This window comes from Aotus nancymaae, unplaced genomic scaffold (genome assembly GCF_030222135.1).
Source record: "Aotus nancymaae isolate 86718 unplaced genomic scaffold, 86718_ANA_hifiasm-v0.15.2.pri h1tg000020l, whole genome shotgun sequence".
NCBI lineage: Eukaryota > Metazoa > Chordata > Mammalia > Primates > Aotidae > Aotus > Aotus nancymaae.
In genome coordinates this window covers 8576504-8595584 of record NW_026988432.1, presented here as the reverse complement: position 1 = coordinate 8595584, position 19081 = coordinate 8576504, and the positions used below count along the sequence as shown (strand labels likewise).

General features: G+C 35.6%; 1 protein-coding gene and 1 pseudogene across 1 annotated transcript in view; one reads left to right on the top strand and one right to left on the bottom strand.

Moving 5' to 3' along the window:
- DOK6 (docking protein 6) overlaps positions 1-19081 on the top strand; it is a 448396-nt gene that overhangs the window by 132927 nt on the left and 296388 nt on the right. The gene's annotated exons all lie outside the window — the stretch shown is intronic.
- LOC105726098 (long-chain-fatty-acid--CoA ligase 4-like) lies at positions 16341-18348 on the bottom strand (annotated as a pseudogene).

Genomic DNA, 19081 nt, shown 5'->3' with positions numbered 1-19081 from the left:
ATGGTTATGTTCAAGGATATAAGAAAGAACTCAAAGGACTACACCTACAAGCCCTTCTTGAAACAAATAACGTGGCAGTAAAAGCAGGTTTCACTGAAACATGTATAATTACCTCAGAAATAAGAGAATCTATGGTAAAAATGACTTGGTAAATATTACATTCAGTAATAGATAATTTAGTATGAGAGGAATGCAAGGTAAATACTGTAGAATTTGATAGGTAAAAACAGGACTAATTAAACATAAACTGCTAAACATACGTTGTTAAAACTGAAAAGTAAAAGGGAATGTTTTGTACTTATCAAGTATAGTTTTCACTAAATATATGTTACCTTTATAAAGCTAATTCTGACTATTCATTTACCCGTGTACATAAACAAAGAATATATAAAGAATTTTGGTTATTTTAATAATTGTGGTTATTTCTGGTTGGTGAAATTTTTGTGAATGTCTGTCTTCTCTAAACTTTTATATGTTTGAATTTTTATTCTTAGTCTAAACATCACTTTAATAAAAATTATTACATAAGTATTTTCAATTATTAAGTTTAAACAATAAAAGAGATATACCCTGTGTGGTCACATATATTGATATATTGACAATATATCACAACATTTTTTTAACATATATTTTATTGCATTTTAGGTTTTGGGGTACATGCAAAGAACATGCATGATTGTTGCATAGGTACATACACGGCAATGTGGTTTGCTGCCTTTCTCCCCATCACCTATATCTGGCATTTCTGGAGCTTTTAACAGCGACTTAGTTCACCTCCTTCATTTTACAAGAGAGAATTAGAAAATCCAAGTTGTTTGGGAAACTGGCCAATATCATGTAGCTGGTTAGTGATTGAAAGAAAAAGGGCTCAACTGAATATATCTTGAATTAAATTAATCAAAATTATCATGCAGACACAAGAATGTTCACTTTAACATATGACAGAAGATTTATTATTGTCATTATTATTATTATTATTATTATTATTATTTTATAAAATAGAGATGAGGTCTTGCTATGTTGACCGGGGTGGTCTGAAACTTCTGGCCTCAAGCAATCTTCCCACCTCAGCCTCCCAAGGTACTGGGATTATAGGTGTGAGCCACCTCGCCCAGCCAATACAGAAGTTTTAAACTCTATTCAAGTAAGACATAAAATTACCTACAAGGAAAATTCCGCTTTGATTTAATAAAGATTTTTGAACCTTGGGCTCACTTCTGCCTCTGGCTCTGATGTTGCCTGGTTAACTCACTCTCACTCATGTCTTCCTTTCTCTTAAGTAGGGTTCCTTCATTCAGGCTTTTTTCCACAGGCTGTATCAGGTGCTTCTTTTTGTCTCAGTTTACCTGGAAAATATCATTATCATGGCCCTTTCTTCAGTGAGTTGGAATTATTTATTTGTATGCTGGTCTGCCTCATCAGACTGCCAGTTTTTTCAAGTTAGAATCTTTTCATTCTCATATTCCTCAGTGCCTAGTACAGTGGCAGATATTAATTATCATATGTACATTTATTTAACTGATTGAATTGCATGTGGGAATCTATACACTAATTATTGAGCACTTATGAGAAAGACATATTGATAAGAGTTGGATTATTCCTTTGTTTCTAGATGAGTAGGTGAATTTTACACAAATCTACAAACTTCTACTTCAGTTCCAATTTTAAGGTTTTGAATAAGAAATCATTTATGATCTTTGCCTAGGAGATATATTTCAAATGTATCATCAATAGCTACACGGCCAAAATTCCAATAAAATCTCTTTTGTAGAGGACATTCTCTCTGTTTTTACATGATTTTTATAACACTATTCTTAAAAGTATATTGACATAACAGTCCAACATGTCCAAGATGTATCAGAAATATGGCTTCCAGTAAAAATAAGCTCCTTAAAAAGCTTTCAGTATTGCTGTTTTTTTCTGGAAGAATGATTGAAGGATTTTTAAAAAGGACTTGTATCCAAGAAGAGATTTAAAATAAAACTGTCATGTTCAATTTGATGCTTTATGATTGTGACATGCAAAAAATATTGTAAAGTTACAGGGCTATCATTATTTTATTGAAATCTAAGGTAAATAGGTTCTTTTCTCATGTATCTATCTTCTTGGTCAGAACAACTGCATTTTAAGAATAGAAATGTTATTCTGAAATATGAGAACTTACATGAAAGATAAATATGAAAAGAATGAGAAGAAAAATAAGTCTTAGAGCAAGCCCTCTAGTATTTTTGAATACTAGGGAAACCACTTGAGGTCTAATTTTTAGTGTCCTTATTTAAAGCATGCTATTCATTGTTAATATTTTTTCCCAATAAGAATAATTTAAGTTTGGGTGCCATAGATGATCTATTACTTCTTTTTTTTCTGTGACAGGGTCTTGGTCTCTTACCCAGGCTGGAGTGCAGTGATGCGAACACAGCTCACTGCAGCCTTGACCTCCTGGGCTCAAGCAATCCTCCACCTCAGCCTCCAAAGTAGCTGGGACTGCAGGCATCCACCACCACTCCCAGCTAACTTTTGTATTTTTGGTAGAGATGGGAGTCTCACTGTATTGCCCAGGCTGGTGGGAGTCTCACTATATTGCCCAGGCTGGCCTCCAACTCCTGGACTCAAGCAATCTGCCTGTTTAGGCCTCACAAAGTGCCATCATTGCAGGCATCAGCCACCATCCTCGGCCTTTATTCCTCTTTACTACACCAACCTTTCTATTCCTCCTCTCTTTATCACCAGGGTATTTCCTCCCTGGTTACTCTAATCACCCCTCTGATTGTCTTCTTCAGAATTCCATCTCTTCATTACCCTTTAAATGTCAACCTTCCTCTTCCTCCTTTCTTTTTCTATCCTATTTTTCTTCCCAACCTCTCCTGCAAATACTGCCCTTGATCCTTGTAGGCTATTGGATGGTTAAAGTCTCAGTTGCTGTCCGTTTCTTCCTCTCTAACGTGGAAACAATAGGAGTAGCTTTCACACAGAGCACATGTGAGAATTGAGGGACAGAGTGCTTGGATATGCTCTCTCAAACAAACAGAAATCATGTAATGAGTATCAGCTGTTAAAACTTTGGTTAACTAAGCGATATCCCTGCCTTAGGCTTTTTTTTTTTAATCAAACTACACTACACCGCCAGAATTAACCATTCTAAAATACAAAAATGATTATGAATTCTTCAATGGTTGTCAATATAAATTTTAGAAAAAACACCTCAAATACCTCTGTCAAGCATTTAATGTGTCATTCATCAAATTTAGTATTAACTGTCAGGTAGGCAAATCACTAGTACATAATTTGTGAATTGAAAAGTTTCTCTCCTCCTTTCATTTTGGTAGATTCTGCCCCTGAATCCTGTAGTCTAAACTCATTTTTAAGGTCATTTTGTGTAGTTCTAGACTTTCTTTATGAAGGTCAAAAAAATGTGACTATACATTTTTAATTATTTTTCCTTCTCATACAAAAGCAGCTTGGTTTTTTTTTTCACATATGGTGATCCTCCAGCCTTAGCCTCCCAAGTGGAACTACAGGCACAGGGAGTCCAGGATATACATGTATATCCTCCAGCATATACATATGTATCCTGGATAGATTTTCATGTCAGTATATAGAAAGATTTCTTATTCCAGTAAGTGCATGTACCAGCATTCATTTAACAAGTTCATCATTAATGGCTAATTTTATTTTGCAGATTTTGCTCTCTGAACAATTCTACAATATATAACTTATGCACATAACACTATTATGAATGCAGATGTATCTAAGACATAAATTTTAGAATGTGGGAACAATGGTTCAAAGTCACATGTATTTTTCAAAAAAATATGTTTGTATTACTCTGTTCCCTCACTACTATAAATAAATACCTGAAACTGAGTAATTTACAAAGGAAAGAGGTATAATTGACACAGCTCTGCATGGCTGGGGAGGCCTCAGGAAATGTACAATCATGGCAGAAGGAGGCATGAGGGAGAAAGTTGGCAGGAGGGAGAAAGAATGCACTTGTTGGAGGAACTGTCAGACACTTATAAAACCATCAGATCTCCTGAGAACAGCATGGGGGAAACTGCCCCCAATATCCAATCACCTCCCACCAGGGCCTGTTCTCAACATTTGGGGATTACAGTTCAAGGTGAGGCTTGGATGGGGGCACGGAACCTGACCATATCAATGTTCATTATCCTTCCCACATTGATTTGAGATGCCACCTTTATCATCATATCCTCTTTCTAGATTGTCTTTTCTGATTACTCATGTGCCATTGCTACACTGTTTTAACCACTGGGGTATTATGTTTTAATGTATGTTCTGTCTCCCCCACCATGTATTTATTTTTTTGAGTTTTACTAGGTATTTCTTATTTTACCATAAGTTAAATAATGTATCTAGTTCCAGGGGACTGGTTTAATGTTTATTACATTCAAAATTTAACTAATATGAGAGAATTTAGCTTTTGTCCACAATCTTGATAGATCTTTGCATTAAATGCATTAAATCATAACCTGTTTCCTCCAGAAATATCTTCTGATTCTTTTGTGGGTTTTAACATTCTCTTAAGTGTATTTCTAGACTTTTAACATTTATATGGCCATTATAAATGAAGTTTTTTCTTCCATCATATTTCTTCAGTGATTATGATTTGTGTATTCAAGATTGTAGACTTTTGATAATTAATTTTATTAACTCCTATCTTAGTGAAATTAATTACTTTATGCTTTGTTCTAGATTCCAGTTGATTCTATTGGGTTTTTTAATATATGAGCCTTTCACTTAAAATTATTTTAGCTCTTTGTAATATTTCTGTCTCTCATTTCCTTCTCTTTTGTAATTGCATTGGTTAACATTTCTACTACCACACAAATCATAGTTCTGTTAAAGAGAATCTTTGTTGTTATCCTCATTGACAGAAATTCACCATTAAGTAAAATGCTAGTTCTTGCACTCACTTGAGTGGGGGAGGAAGAAAAGAGTGTATGTTATCCTGCTAGCATATATTGTAATATGTAAAATACATATCATAATACTTTTCCAAACTTACCTACTAGTATGTTTATTTGCTCCTTTGTTTACCCAAACTGTTTGCTTCTTTGAAGGCAAGTATGAATTTTATTTCACCCAAATATAAGTATGATGTTTCCCCATTGTCAACATGTATTTACTGTATAATTTGAATTATAAGTTAAGGCAGTAAAACTGCAGACTACTGTAATTTGCTCTCATGCTCTGGAGTAATTCCTAAGTAGAAATATCTACTTACATATGATGGGAAATTGATGCCTTTCATAAAGTCTTAACATATAAGCCTTAAAGCAAGGAAGCAGCAGTGGGTGGGATCTGTGCATTGATGATGTGTATATATTGTCCACAAAGACTGAGTACATTATTATATATTTTTAAAACCCAACAATTTCTAATCATTTATGATAGACACTTTATTGGAAATAGGTATGAAAGTGTTATTATGGTTTATATTTCACGTATCCAGGTTTGAAATAATTGATACTGGTTCTTTATGAATCAAAGGCATGAGTTTAGCCTCTCACAAATATATACTGAGCCATGAAGGGATTGTGCCAGAAACTGTTTGACATATAAAGTTTTACCTTCAACAACTGTGCACTCTAACAGGAGAAATGAAACTTCTGCATGCTGATTTACAAAATCAGAAGAGTATGATAATGGTCATGTTTGGGGAAAATAGAGCATAGGAAACCATGAACAGGAAAGCTTGATCTGCCAAACAATTCCTTCCTTGAAAACTTGTAAAGACAGGAAAAAGTAATCAATATGGCCAGATATCAGGATACCCGGAAAGCACTAAGAAAGGTTGCACTCCAGACTCTGTCTCAAAAAAATAAAAAAATAAAAATAAAAACAATTTTAAAAAGAAAGGGAGTTGACGAGTATTGTGAGTCCCTAGAGCTTAGTTTGAATAAAAAGAAGTGGAAGTTAGTCCAAAAAGGCAGAATGAAGATGGTGTGGATGGCCTTGTGTGTGGGATTTAGGCAGTTAGAATTTACCTGCTAGACAACTGGAAGCCCTCAAAGTTGCCATGAAATTACAAAAGCATTAGTATGATATTTTTACTGTGATGTACGGAACAGTATGGAGAAAAAGAGAAAGCAGAAATAGGAAACCAACTTATCAAACTATAACAATAATTTAGTATTATGCTAAACTTTAAATTACTTCACTTTTCAGCCTGACTGTCCCATTTTGTAAGCAGGAATAATGATATTGCCTGCCTTGCTGGATTTTGGTGTGGCTTAAACTATGTTAATGTTTGTAAGTCACTTTACAATGGTGGGAAACAGAAGAAATTAAGATGCTAGTTATTATTACTGAAAGTCAAGGTTGCTGCTGCTACCGTAAGAAAGTGATGACCAAAATGTTGACCCAAGAGAAAAAGTTAGGTTAAGCCATAAAATTAAAATAATATTAAAACAAATATAGAACCCCAAGTCCAGTTATGTAGCGCTACACAAAAAGCTAGTACATTTTACACAACAGCTAAAATTAAATTTGCGAAAACAATAAAAATACAAAGTAGGAAAAAAATACTGTGTACTTTTTGCAATTTCAGAGATTGATTTTTTTTTTTTTCTGAGTAAAAACGCTTAAGATGTTTCATTTCAGGGGAGCTTTGTACATTTGAAATTAGTCATTCTTGAAGCTATTATTCCACGGGCTTTTGAGCCTCTGAAGCTTTCATGACTTGATCGTGCAATGAGGTGAAAAGCTTCTGTTCATCCACCCAGTGTGGATTAGTTCCTAAGGCTGCAAGGTACAATGGTCTCAACATCATTTAGTTTAGATCTTGACATTTCTTTTACTCTTGATTTTAAAACATGCTTATTATTGTAGTCAATTTGTCTTCTTCAAATGAAAGGATGGAAAGCTTGTCCAAAGGGGTATTTTCAAAAAGGTCTGCTTGAAGCAAAAATCTATTGATAACTAAGTAGATGAAGTAGAGAGTTCTTCATTGGTTTAATCCCAAACAGACTCCGTGCTGACTTTAGGTTCCCAAGGTCTTAGAAGGACGAAAGTAAGTTGTAAACCCTTTTTCTTTCTTTACACTCCTTTCGATTTACTTTTTCTGTGTCGGCTGTCACTTGGGCTTTCAGACATGAAAAGTTGCAGTTGTGCTGAAATTTTCAGTGTGCCAAAATAAATGGATGATTCTCCTTCATGACTGGTTTCCAATTTGAGAAGGACTTTTTAAAGGCAGTTTGGATACACTTCACTGTGAGGCAGGTGAACAGAGAACAAGTGAGTCAGGGTAAGTATGAGGAAAGGTAAAGAGAGAAGATCTTTCCCACACAAAGGTGACTTCACAAAGAAACAAGGATGAAAGAAACAGACAAGCATATACAACATCTCATTTCAACTACACCACTTTGTTTTTTGCATTCCTTTTTCTCCCAAGTCCAGGCTTTCGTTCCTGACGAAAGCCAACTTGTTTTCACTGGTGCTGTAGGTTTTCCCAGCTTTTAAATCAATACATTAATATATCACTTAAGACTCCAGTGCATAATGCATGAGGGGGTATAATTTTGTAATTCTGAATCCAAGCTCTGAAGCTAGATTGTGTATCTCTATTACTACCTTTTAAAAAAATATTTCTGCACCTTGATTTCTTCATGTGAAACAAAATGATAATAATGTAGGCTAATTATGTTCTTTTGTGGATGGGATTAATTTCAAAGACAACAAAGAACAAATGATAAGGGAAAACATTATAAAGCATGTACATTTTAAAAATAAGGGAATTTCAGATAAAATAATGGAAGCAAATATATTCAAGGGGTAATGATAATTAAAGCTGTCCAATTTGAGGAGAGGATTTAATGGAGAAAGGGACAAATGTTCCACATGATTTTGGGGTTAGTTCATGATGGTTCTTGAAGGATAAGCTTTAGACTTCAAAATTTCTTTTATAAGCAATAGGAAATGGTAAAGTATTGAAAGTTTTGTTGTTTTTTTCTTATTTTTGTTTTTTGATCCAAAGAAATACATGACCACATCTGTGTGTTAGGATATTTAATATGAGAATAGTTTGTAAACTGGATTGAAGTAAAACAAACTTGAAGGCAGGATCAGCTAGGAAGTTACTAGAACCGTGTTTTTGAAAGTGAGATTCTATTAGATTTAGTAGTGAAAATGAAAAGAAAGGTAGAGAGCTCTGTGTGAGTGACCAAACGTATCTGTCAACCAAAATGGATATTTGTATGCAGTGAGAAAGGTTTCAGAGGCTGCTGAGGGAAAAAGAGGCAATCTAAGAAATTTTATTATTCCATTACAAAGCCAGAAAAGAGTGAAATATATTGAAAAGGGAAGAAAAAACAAAATGAGATGGTGATGAGTTCAAATATCTCAGTAACTACTTAAAGATAAGAAGCATTCCTCTTAAGCAGTTAGAAGTAAGAAATTCAACCAAAGAAGAAATAATTTACACATTTTGCTAAAGTAAAATTAAATCTTCTGCTTGAAAAGTTAAATTCTAAACTAGTGAAAAGTCAAGCTACAGAATAGGGAAGGCTATTTTCAACACATCTACCTGATAACAGATTTGAAACTAAAATATATTTAATAATTCATATCAGCATGAAAAAAGCTCAGTCTTATAACTGGAAGTTAGAATTAAATTTTATACATCATGTTTTATACTATTTCAAAATTTAAAATATAAAAACAGTACTAAATCTTGCTAATGAAGGTACAAAATTCTAGTAGAAATATTAATCTTTGCTTTGAAAGATGCAGATGACCTTTTAGAATAGTGACTCTTTTTGGTTGAGAAAAGGGAATATAAGTGGTGGATAAAAAGGAGTTTTCAACAATTTGTGTAATATTTAGTTTTGTAAAAGAATAAAAATATAAGGTAAAATAAAAAGTCCCAAGCATGTGGTTTCAGTTGTATTCCCTAATTTTTTACTTTTCTTAACTTTTAAAAATCATTTGTTTATTTGTATATACTTTAATGTTTATTAATAAGACAAGTCAGGGTAGAAAAATGTGGAAATAATTAATGTTTAAAAAGCAGGAACGAATACAACAGGACAACCAACAAAACCAAAATGTAGAATTCTTCATTAAAAAACAAAATTGGTTCTTTGAAGATTAATGAAATGAAAAGAGCTTTGTCATTCTTACAAACAGCTGGGAAGGGAGAAAGCCTAAAGAAAACTTTGGAGAGTCAAGAGAGCACACTTGACAATATGGAGGGCAGATTCGCTAACCTGCTAGAAAACATTGTTGAGAACTTTCTACCAGGAAATGTGAAAAGTTGGAATACGTGGATGATCTTTTCTTTCATGTGTTGCCAGTATGTTTGGCCAAACATTATTTTATTTTAATTCGTGATTCATTATTTGTAAATGTAGATATATACCCTTTTATATATTCAGTAGTCATGTTTTTTCTTCTAAGAATTGGCATATCAAATTTTTGCCTATATTTCTTTGGATTTCTCTGATTGTTTTCTTATACTTGCTCTATAGAAACACCTTATATATTAAGGAGGTGAACCTTTTGTAAAAGTGTGGGAGGGGGGTTGCCCAAATAGTTTTCCCTTCCTTGACGTCTGTTATTTGGTTATGATGTCTGTTGCAGGATAGACAAACTGGTCAAACTTTTTCTTTATAGTTCCCATCCTTGATTATTTATATGTATTATAGTTATTTATATTATTTTATTAATCATATATTATTAATATATTGATATTTACTATCTCATCTGGTTTATTGAAACTTATTTATGTTTATTGAATGAATTTATATTTATGTGTAAATTATATATGTATATATTATACTAGGGTTCTCCAGAGAAACAGAAGCAGTGAAGTGTCTGTGTGCATGTGTGTATATACATATATGCACACACACACACACACACACACACACACACACATACTATCTTCCACTGAGTCTCACATTATATTTATATGTCTAAAACTATGTTTGAATATATAATACTATATGTAATATTAAAATATAGTTGACCCTTGAACAACATATTTAAATTTATATTGTTCGAGTAAACCATATTTTAACATTATATATAACACTCTCTCACATTATACTGTCTCACTGTATATATATAATATGCATATCTATCCCTCTTTATATTATATATATTTCATATTATATCTCTCTATATTAAAAGTCTCTCTATGTATATATATGAAGAGAGAGAGAAGAAACAGAACCCACAACAGGGAAGGCCAACCGTAGTTATTGAAAAAATTCCCACTTTAAGTGGACCCATGCATTTCAAACCTATGTTGTTCAAATGTCAACTGTTTTTTAATTATTACCTCCAAATATGAATACATTTGACACTTAATAAGTAACCATACACTATCAAAACAAAGATGGAAATTGAAATTTGAACCTCTCTTTCTCTCTCTATATATATCTATATAATCTATACACTGCAATTGCATTAGCCAATTCCTTATAATAAATCTCTATATATCTATATAGATATTCTTATAATAAATCTCTATATAGCTATATCTATATATAATATACTATTTAGTATATATATGTTAGTATTATATATACTAGTAATTTAGTATATATAATCTAGATATAGATATAGAGATTTATTGTATATATATCTAAATATATAGATATATCTCTGCTATACATCTGCTCATATATAGATATATCTATATATCTAAATATATATCTATATAGATTTATAGATAGCTATATATCTATATGTAGATATATAAATATCTATATACATATATAGATCTAAATATCTATATAGATGTATCTATTATCTAAATAGCTATATAAATCTCTGTATATCTGTATATCTAATATATCTAAATTTCTATATATCTATATATCTAAATTTCTGTATAGATACATATCTGCTACATATCTGCTCATGTATAGATATATAGAGAGATTTATTATAAGAAACTGGCTCATGCAATTATGGTGTATGGAAACCCAAAGTTGCAGTGTGGGCTTGCAGACTGGAGACCTGGGAGAGCTGACTGTGCAGATTTCCCAACATGTACTATGCTGAAAGGCTCAGGCTGTCTGCCAGAGAATTTCCTCTTTCTTGGGAGGCCGGTTTTTCTGTTCTACTCAGGCATGAGGCCCATCTGCACCAGGAAGAGCAACCCTTTCCTTAGAATTCACTAATTCACATGTTAATCTCAACCAAAACTCCCTCCAAGCTGACAAATAAAAATTAATGTCATGTATATGTATGGAATGTTATTTATATAAATTATGAATAAATTTTATATAACATACATTTATTTAGCTATATAAACATACATATATATTATATTAAAGCACCGTACATGTATTTATACATAAAATCAGCTTTGTTATGTCCAGCACTAGCATCCTTTACACTTTTTCACCTTTGCCTCCTGCTCATCTATAGGGCTGGATAGGCTTTCTTTAGGGTGCATGAGGTCCTAGCTGTCTGGATCTGGAGACCTCTTCTCTACTCCAGCAGCCTGATGTCACCCAGGGCACTGGTTCCTTCCTTATTTTTTATTGGTTCTGATCTTTCACTGGGTCTCTCAGATTATTTGTAGAGTAGTTCTTGCCAGTTCAGCCAGAGTACAATGCTGGGATTGGTCAATTGGAAGTCAGGATTCACCCAGACCTGTTCCTGAGGTCTTTATTTAATTATGCTTTTAATTGCCCATACTCATCCTACCTGCCTGTTCCCTGTTGCCTCCAATCACAGGAAATTTGTATTCACTTGTATTGTGTTGCATGTTACTCAGTGTTGGAGATTTTCCATTAATATACCATATAATGGTTAAATGCTCTTGTAGGACATCTTTCCAGAGTTTTCAATGCAATTATGAGCTTATTTATATTTTATGATATTACAGGTATTTGAGAACAGTCATGAAAACATAATCATAAATCATTCATATATGAACCATTTCCACTAATAACTTTTTAAAAATTATTTTTGATTCATAAGTCAACTATTTAATATTATTGTTTTATAATCTGGGAAAGTTTAGATAAGAAAGATCTCATAACAGTTAATGTTATCAAAATATTATTTGTTAAAATTCTGGATTCATATAGGAGATTACATCATAAACTTTATAAAAGCTTAATTATCATTAATTTCCCTCAGCATCCATTCATACACTCAACTAAATCAAACAGGCTACACTTTTCATTCTCAGAGATAATACAACTTCTGTGTGCAACAAATTTTACATATAGTTATCTCTCAGTATAGTACATGTTGGGAAATCAGTCTGGGACACCCCCAAACCTCTCCCTTAGGCTAATTTTTAAAAACAGAATTTCTACTCTATAATTAATCACACAGCTAAAGGGAAATAACTTTTTTGTTTGTTTGTTTGTTTGTTTTGAACCCCCTGGTTTCAGTTATTTCTAAATCTGACGCACAAACACTGCTTTTAAAGATATGTGACTGAAGTGCCAAATAAAGATCTTTTGATTTTTTGAAATACATGTGGTTGAAATTTGAGACCTGGCTGCTGCCAAGCTGCAGTTCAGGGAATAGAATACGGCACAAGAAAATGAGCTGTTGTTCAGAGGATAATGTTAGAAGGAACTGTCGTAGGGAAGGAAAATGTAAATTTTCTTTTTTTTTTTTTTCCTGAGAGGGAAAGGGCCCCCAAAAAACTGCCCATTAGGAACAACAACCACACACTCACGCACACAAAAAACTGTACGTCCTATAAAAATTTGATTTTAAATGAGACTTTTTGTGTAGTTGTCTTGTTCCTCTTCCAAACTGTGCATTGGGTCTATCATTGTGGGCAGTGAAGATAATTTATATCCTTTTAGAGAGCAGTTTGCTCAACCACAGCTAGCCACATGTGGACCTGAAGGAGAAGGCAGAGGATCACCACGACCTTCAGCTGTTTTAAGTAGCTGGATGAGAACTGGATTTGTCACCCTTGGAGAATGTGTGAATATGCCCCGTGTCTGAAAGAAAGGTGCAGGATGAGAGATATTCAGTGGTCAATGGAGTACCAAAGAAAGACAGCCAACCACCACAACTGTTTACTTTCTTTCTCTAGTGTTTACTAGTTGAAGCGATATGACTTAATTTTCTAGCTACTTCATTTTTCAGTCTGTTTGCAGCTCAATGGGGCTGTGTAATTCATACTTACCAACAGAGTGAGTATAAATGATGCCTACAAAAGAAGGCATATCTTTCCTGGCCTTTTTTTTTTTTTTTTTTGAGAGAAAGAAAGAAAGAGAAAGAGAAAGGGGGAGAGAGAACAGGATTCTTGCTCTATTGCCCGGGCTGGAATGCAATCTAAAAATAGGTATTAAAAACCTCTTTTATGCTGATAATTGTGCTTAACAACGGAGACAGGAAGGAATAAGGGAAGAAAATAACAAACAAACAGCCAACCAATATTTCATTTAAGTCTGTGAAATGCTATACAAATGCTGAAGAGTGATTTACTTCCAATTATGTAGTTACTTTCAAAATAGGTGTAATATGATACTGAGAAAAATGTATGTTCTGTGGACCTGGGGTGGAGAATTCTAGAAATATTCACTAAGTTTACTTATTCCAGGTCTAAGTTCAAATCATAGATGTCCTTATTAATTTTCTATGTCATTGATCTGTCGAATATTAACAATGTGATGTCAAAATCTCCCGCTATTATTGTGCGGGAGTCCAGGTCTCTTTATAAGTCATAAGAACTTGTCTTATGTATCTGGGTGCTCCTGTATTGGGTGCATATATATTTATAATCATTAACTCCTGTTGTTGCATTGATCCTTTTACCATTATGTAATGTCCTTCTTTGTTTCTTTTAGTCTTTGTTACTATTAAAGGCTATTTTGTGAGAGACGAAAGTTACATCTCCTGTTCTTTTTTTTTTTCTCTCCATTTAATTGGTGAATCTTCCTCCATTCCTTTGTTTTGAGTCTTTGTATGTCGTTGCTTGTGAAATAGATATGGATACGGCGTACCGATGGGTTTTGACTTTTTATTCAGCTTACCTGTCTGTGTCTTTGATTGGGGCATTTAATCCATTTAAATTTAGAATTAATATTTGTGAGTTCAATATTGTCATTTGATGCTAGCTGGCTATTTTGCCCATTAGTTGATGTAGATTCTTCATTATAGAGATACTCTTTACGTTTTGGTAAGTTTTTGGGATGACCGATACTGGTTGTTCCTTTCTGTTTGTAGTGCTTCTTTCAGAAGCTCTTGTAAAGCAGGCCTGGTGGTGATGCCAATTTGCCGTCTGTATCTTTTGATTGGGGGATGTAGTCAATTTAAATTTAGGAGTAATAATAATATATGTGAGTTTAATACTGCCATTTGATGCTAACTGGCTGTTTTTCCCATTAGTTGATGTAAATTCTTCATTATGTTGATGCTGTTTACTTTTTGGTATATTTTTGGAAAGGCTGATACTAGTTGTTCCTTTATATGTGTAGTGCTTCTTTTAGAAGCTCTTGTAAAGCAGGCCTGGTGGTGGTGAAATCTCTAAGTACTTGCTTGTTTGCAACAGATTTTATTTTTCCTTTGCTTGTGAAGCTTAATTTGGCTGGATATGAAATTCTGGGTTGAAAGTTCTTTTATTTAAGGATATTGAATATTGGCCCCCACTCTTTTCTGGCCAGTAGGGTTTCTGCTGAGAGATCTGCTGTAAGTATGATGGGCTTCCCTTTGTAGGTAACCTGACCTTTCTCTCTGGCTGCCCTTAGTATTTTCTCCTTCATTTCAACCCTAATGAATCTGACAATTATGTGCCTTGGGGTTGCTCTTCTTGAGGAATATCTTTGTGGTGTTCTCTGTATTACCTGGAGTTGAATATTGTCCTGCCTTACTAGGTTGGGAAAGTTTTCCTGAATAATATCCTGAAGGGTATTTTCCAGCTTGGATTCATTCTCTTCGTCACATTCAGGTACACCTATCAAACGTAGATTAGGTCTTTTCACATAGTCCCATATTTCTTGGAGACTTTGCTCATTCCTTTTTATCCTTTTTTCTCTAATCTTGTCTTCTCGTTTTATTTCATTAAGTTGGTCTTTGACCTCTGATATCCTTTCTTCTGCTTGATCAATTCGACTGTTAAAACTTGTGCATACTTCATGAAAGTTCTCGTGTTGTGTTTTTCAGTTCCATTAATTCACTTATATTCCTCTCTAAATTGTCTATTCTCGTTAGCATTTCATCAAACCTTTTTTCAAAGTTCTTAGTTTCTTTGCATTGGATAAGAACAAGTGCTTTTAATTCACAGAAGTTCTTATCATCCACCTTCTGAAGCCTACTTCTGTTAATGGAATGCACTCATTCTCCATCAGGCCTTGTTCCGTTGCTGATGAGGAACTGTGATCCCCTGTAGAGGGAGAGGCATTCTGATTTTGGGTATTCTCTGCCTTTTTAGGCTGGTTTCTTCCCTTCATTATAAATTTATCTGTCTGTCGTCTTTGTAATTACCGACTTTCTAATTAGGTCTCTGAGTGGACGTCCAACTTGTTAATTCCCAGCGCCGAAATCTGAGCAATCCACTGCGCCGGCCAAAACAGTGGTGTTAAGATTGATGGTGCTTTTCTGCCCGGGAATCTCTGGTCTGGCTCCCTTTTTGAGTCTGTCCTTCAGTCAGCTGAATAGGCGACTCTGCCTTCCTGGAGCTCCAAACGTCGGCCAAAAGGGGACCCAGTCCCGCTTACTCTGCACCAAGAACCACTGCGCTGGCCACAAGAGTCGCACTAGCGACCCGTGGGGCTCCTCTGCTGGGAATCTCCTGGTACATAAACAACAAAAATTCGTCTGAAAGTGTGACGTCCTCTCGTTCTCTGCACTTTCACTGGGAGCTAAATTGAAATAACTTTTCAATTTAAGCTGCACTAGAACTATGCAAAACTAAGTTAAAGTAAACTAGAGCTGGGCATGGTGAGTCATGCCTGTAATTCCAGCACTTTGAGAGGCTGAGACTGGTGGATCATAAGGTCAGGAGTTCCAGACCAGCCTGGCCAAAGTCGTGAAACCTTGTCTCTACTAAAAATACAAAATTAGCTTGACATGGTGGTGGGTGCCTGTAATCCCAGCTACTTGGGAGGCTGAGGCAGAGAACTGCTTGAACCCGGGAGAGGGAGGTTGCAGGGAGCCAAGATGTCGCCACTGCACTCCAGCCTGGGTGACAGATGAAGACTCCATCTCAAAAAAATAAAAAAGTAAACTGGACAACAATTTTAATTACTTTTGCTTTTGTTTTCTTCTTACTGTGTCTTTAGAATGATAAACCTAACATTCTAACAGACAGCTCAACAAAGGCTTAAAACTCTAGAAATAAAAAACAAGCAGGCTACCTCCTGCACAGCTGTCAATAAGAGAGCAACATTTTATTTGCCCCCATACATTCGTCCAATGTCTTTGAGGTAATGGTTCTTCAGCTCCTTCCTTTTCAGTGTGAAAGAATCAGCTACCAAACCAGTTCCAGGGGTCCATGGCTCTGGGCTTAATTGAACCTTGACTGGAATTTCAAATCGCTCAATTTCATGGCATTTGCAGCTTCTCTAATTTCTTTCAGTATTTCAGCTTCCATAGCAGGATTATTGCAGATATCAACCCAAGTTGATATCACCCCTTTCTGTTGTGCTGAAAGTGTCAATCTCTTCTGATTAAGAACCACAAAATTGATCACATAGGACTGGTCGCTTTTGGCAAAAGCATAGATGTTGTAAGTGGACAATTCTTCAGCGCAGCTTCTACTTTCCCAAGAGATACATATTCTCCTGCTTGTAACTTTGCTAGATCTTTCTTACGATCTATAATCTGTAAACATCCATTGGGATGGAATTCTCTGATATTGCCAGTGCAAAACCACTTTTGTCCATTTTCATCCGCAGAATAATCCTCTGCTGTTTTCTCTTCATTTTTAAAATATCCCATGGAGATGTGCTATCCACCAATTACGATTTCGCCTCTGGGGTTTGGCTTGTCATTAATTGTATATCCGCCTTCCTGCCGGTCTTTTAGCTTACTTTCACAGCAAATAAGATGGGCTCCAGCTCTGCCAGTAGTATAGTCAGTTACTTCAGTAACCGTCCCAGCACTACATGATTCTATCAGTCCATAATCCTGCCAGCTAGGCGGCAGAAGCAGACATTCATGAATCGGTGTCTGAGGAGATAGTGGGGCCGCTCCGGACAGCATCATGCAGACATTCCCTCTCAACAGAGCCTTCGCCTTTTTGAACAGTAACAGATTGCAAAGAGGCGCATCATATCCCCTTTTGATCTCTTCCCATTTATAATCATATCCTATCTTGAACAGAGTTTTCTGAATGTAATTCATCTCTTGGACTTTGCTCATAACATTCTTATAAATTCCATTCATGATTTCCAGAACAGCAGTCATACATGTGGGCTTCGGTACAGTACAGTCTCCTTTGCTTCCTTGTTTTTAATTTTGCTGGACTGGTCGGAGAGTGTAAGCAGAGAAGAATATCCAATCCTGCAGCCATAGGTAAAGCAAGATATCTCTGCTGCCAGTTCTAGCACATGAGCCAAAGGCAGGTAGGCAATATATGAGTCCTTTGGTCCCAATCTAGGTATTCTTTCACATTGGCCTGTCATTCCAGCTATCAAATTGCTATGATGCATCATTACTCCCTTAGGTCAACCAGAAGAACCACCAGTTTACATCAATGGCCATGTCTGAAGGCATTGGTCTACTTGGAGGAATGCTCAGGTTTTCTGGGTTGAATCCCAACTCTTCTACTGATTGCATGCTGTGAATCTCAAATCCTTCAGGGTACTCTGCTTTATTGATAGTCTTATTGTCCACATAAATGATATGTTTAACACAGTTAATATCTGACAATGCAGTCTAAAGTTTACTTTCCAGAATTTCCATACTAGTAGTTAGATAGAAAGCCTCATTCATTTAGTCCATGAACTGCTGCTGCTTTGCCAAGTTGTGGCATATAAAGTCACAAGAGGATAGTTGCACTTAAAGCAGGTCTGTGCTACAGTCATCCGTTTGGCCCTGGTCTCACGGAAGATGGCAATGCTGTTCTTTGGTTTTTAGTCCCAGTGCAGTGAGTCCACTACTGAAGTTATTCACTCTGCGAATAACTCCGAGATAGTTCATCCATTTATAATTTCCAAGAATTAACTTCTTAAAAACTTCTCCACTTGGCTGAATTTCATTTTCTTCACTTTGGATTTCCCTGGTCCCAAGGCTGTCCTTCTTCCCAAACTTGGGTACAGCATGGTTAAATAATTTATCCAGAGTATCTGCTCCAGGGATGTCTGTTACAGCTAGCGAGTCGAAGTGCCTGACAGAGTGATACAGACTTCCAGATCTGTCTGAAGTGGGCTTAGCTTTTATTCTCTTTGCCATGGCATTTTTCTTTGGAGGGATTGCCTACTGTGTCTTCACAGCCGGTGCCTGGCACTCAGAAAGCTCGCAAAAAGGAGCCGTGTGCACGTTAGCGCTGTGACAAGGAGGGCTTGTTTGTTTTTTGATACAGAGTCTCGCTCTGTCACCCAGGCTGGAGTGCAGTGGCGTGATCTCGGCTCACTGCAACCTCCCCGTCCCAGGTTCAAGTGATGCTCCTGCCTCAGCCTTCCGAATAGCTGAGGTTACAGGTGCACACCGCCACTCCTGGCTTTTTTTTTTTTTCTTTTTCAGTAGAGACGGGGTTTCACCATGTTGGCTAGACTGGTCTCAAACTCCTGACCTTGTGATCCGCCCATCTCAGCCTCCCAAAGTGCTGGGATTACAGGCATGAGTCATCACACCCAGCCGGGCACACACTTTTAAACAATGCAATCTCAGGAGAATTCATTCACTATCACAAGCATAGCACTAAGAGGATGTTACTAAACCATTCATGACATCCACCCCCATTGTTCCGTCACCTCCCAGGAGACCTCACCTCCAACACTGGGGATTACATTTTAACATGAGATTTGGAGTGGACAGTTATCCCAACTGTACTAATTGCTATTAACTATAGTCACCCTACTCTGCTATCTAATATTAGAATTTATTCCTTCTATCTAACTGTACGTTTATGTCCATTAAAACCAACCTCTCTTCATCCCCCCTCATCCAAACACCATTTTTAGCCTCT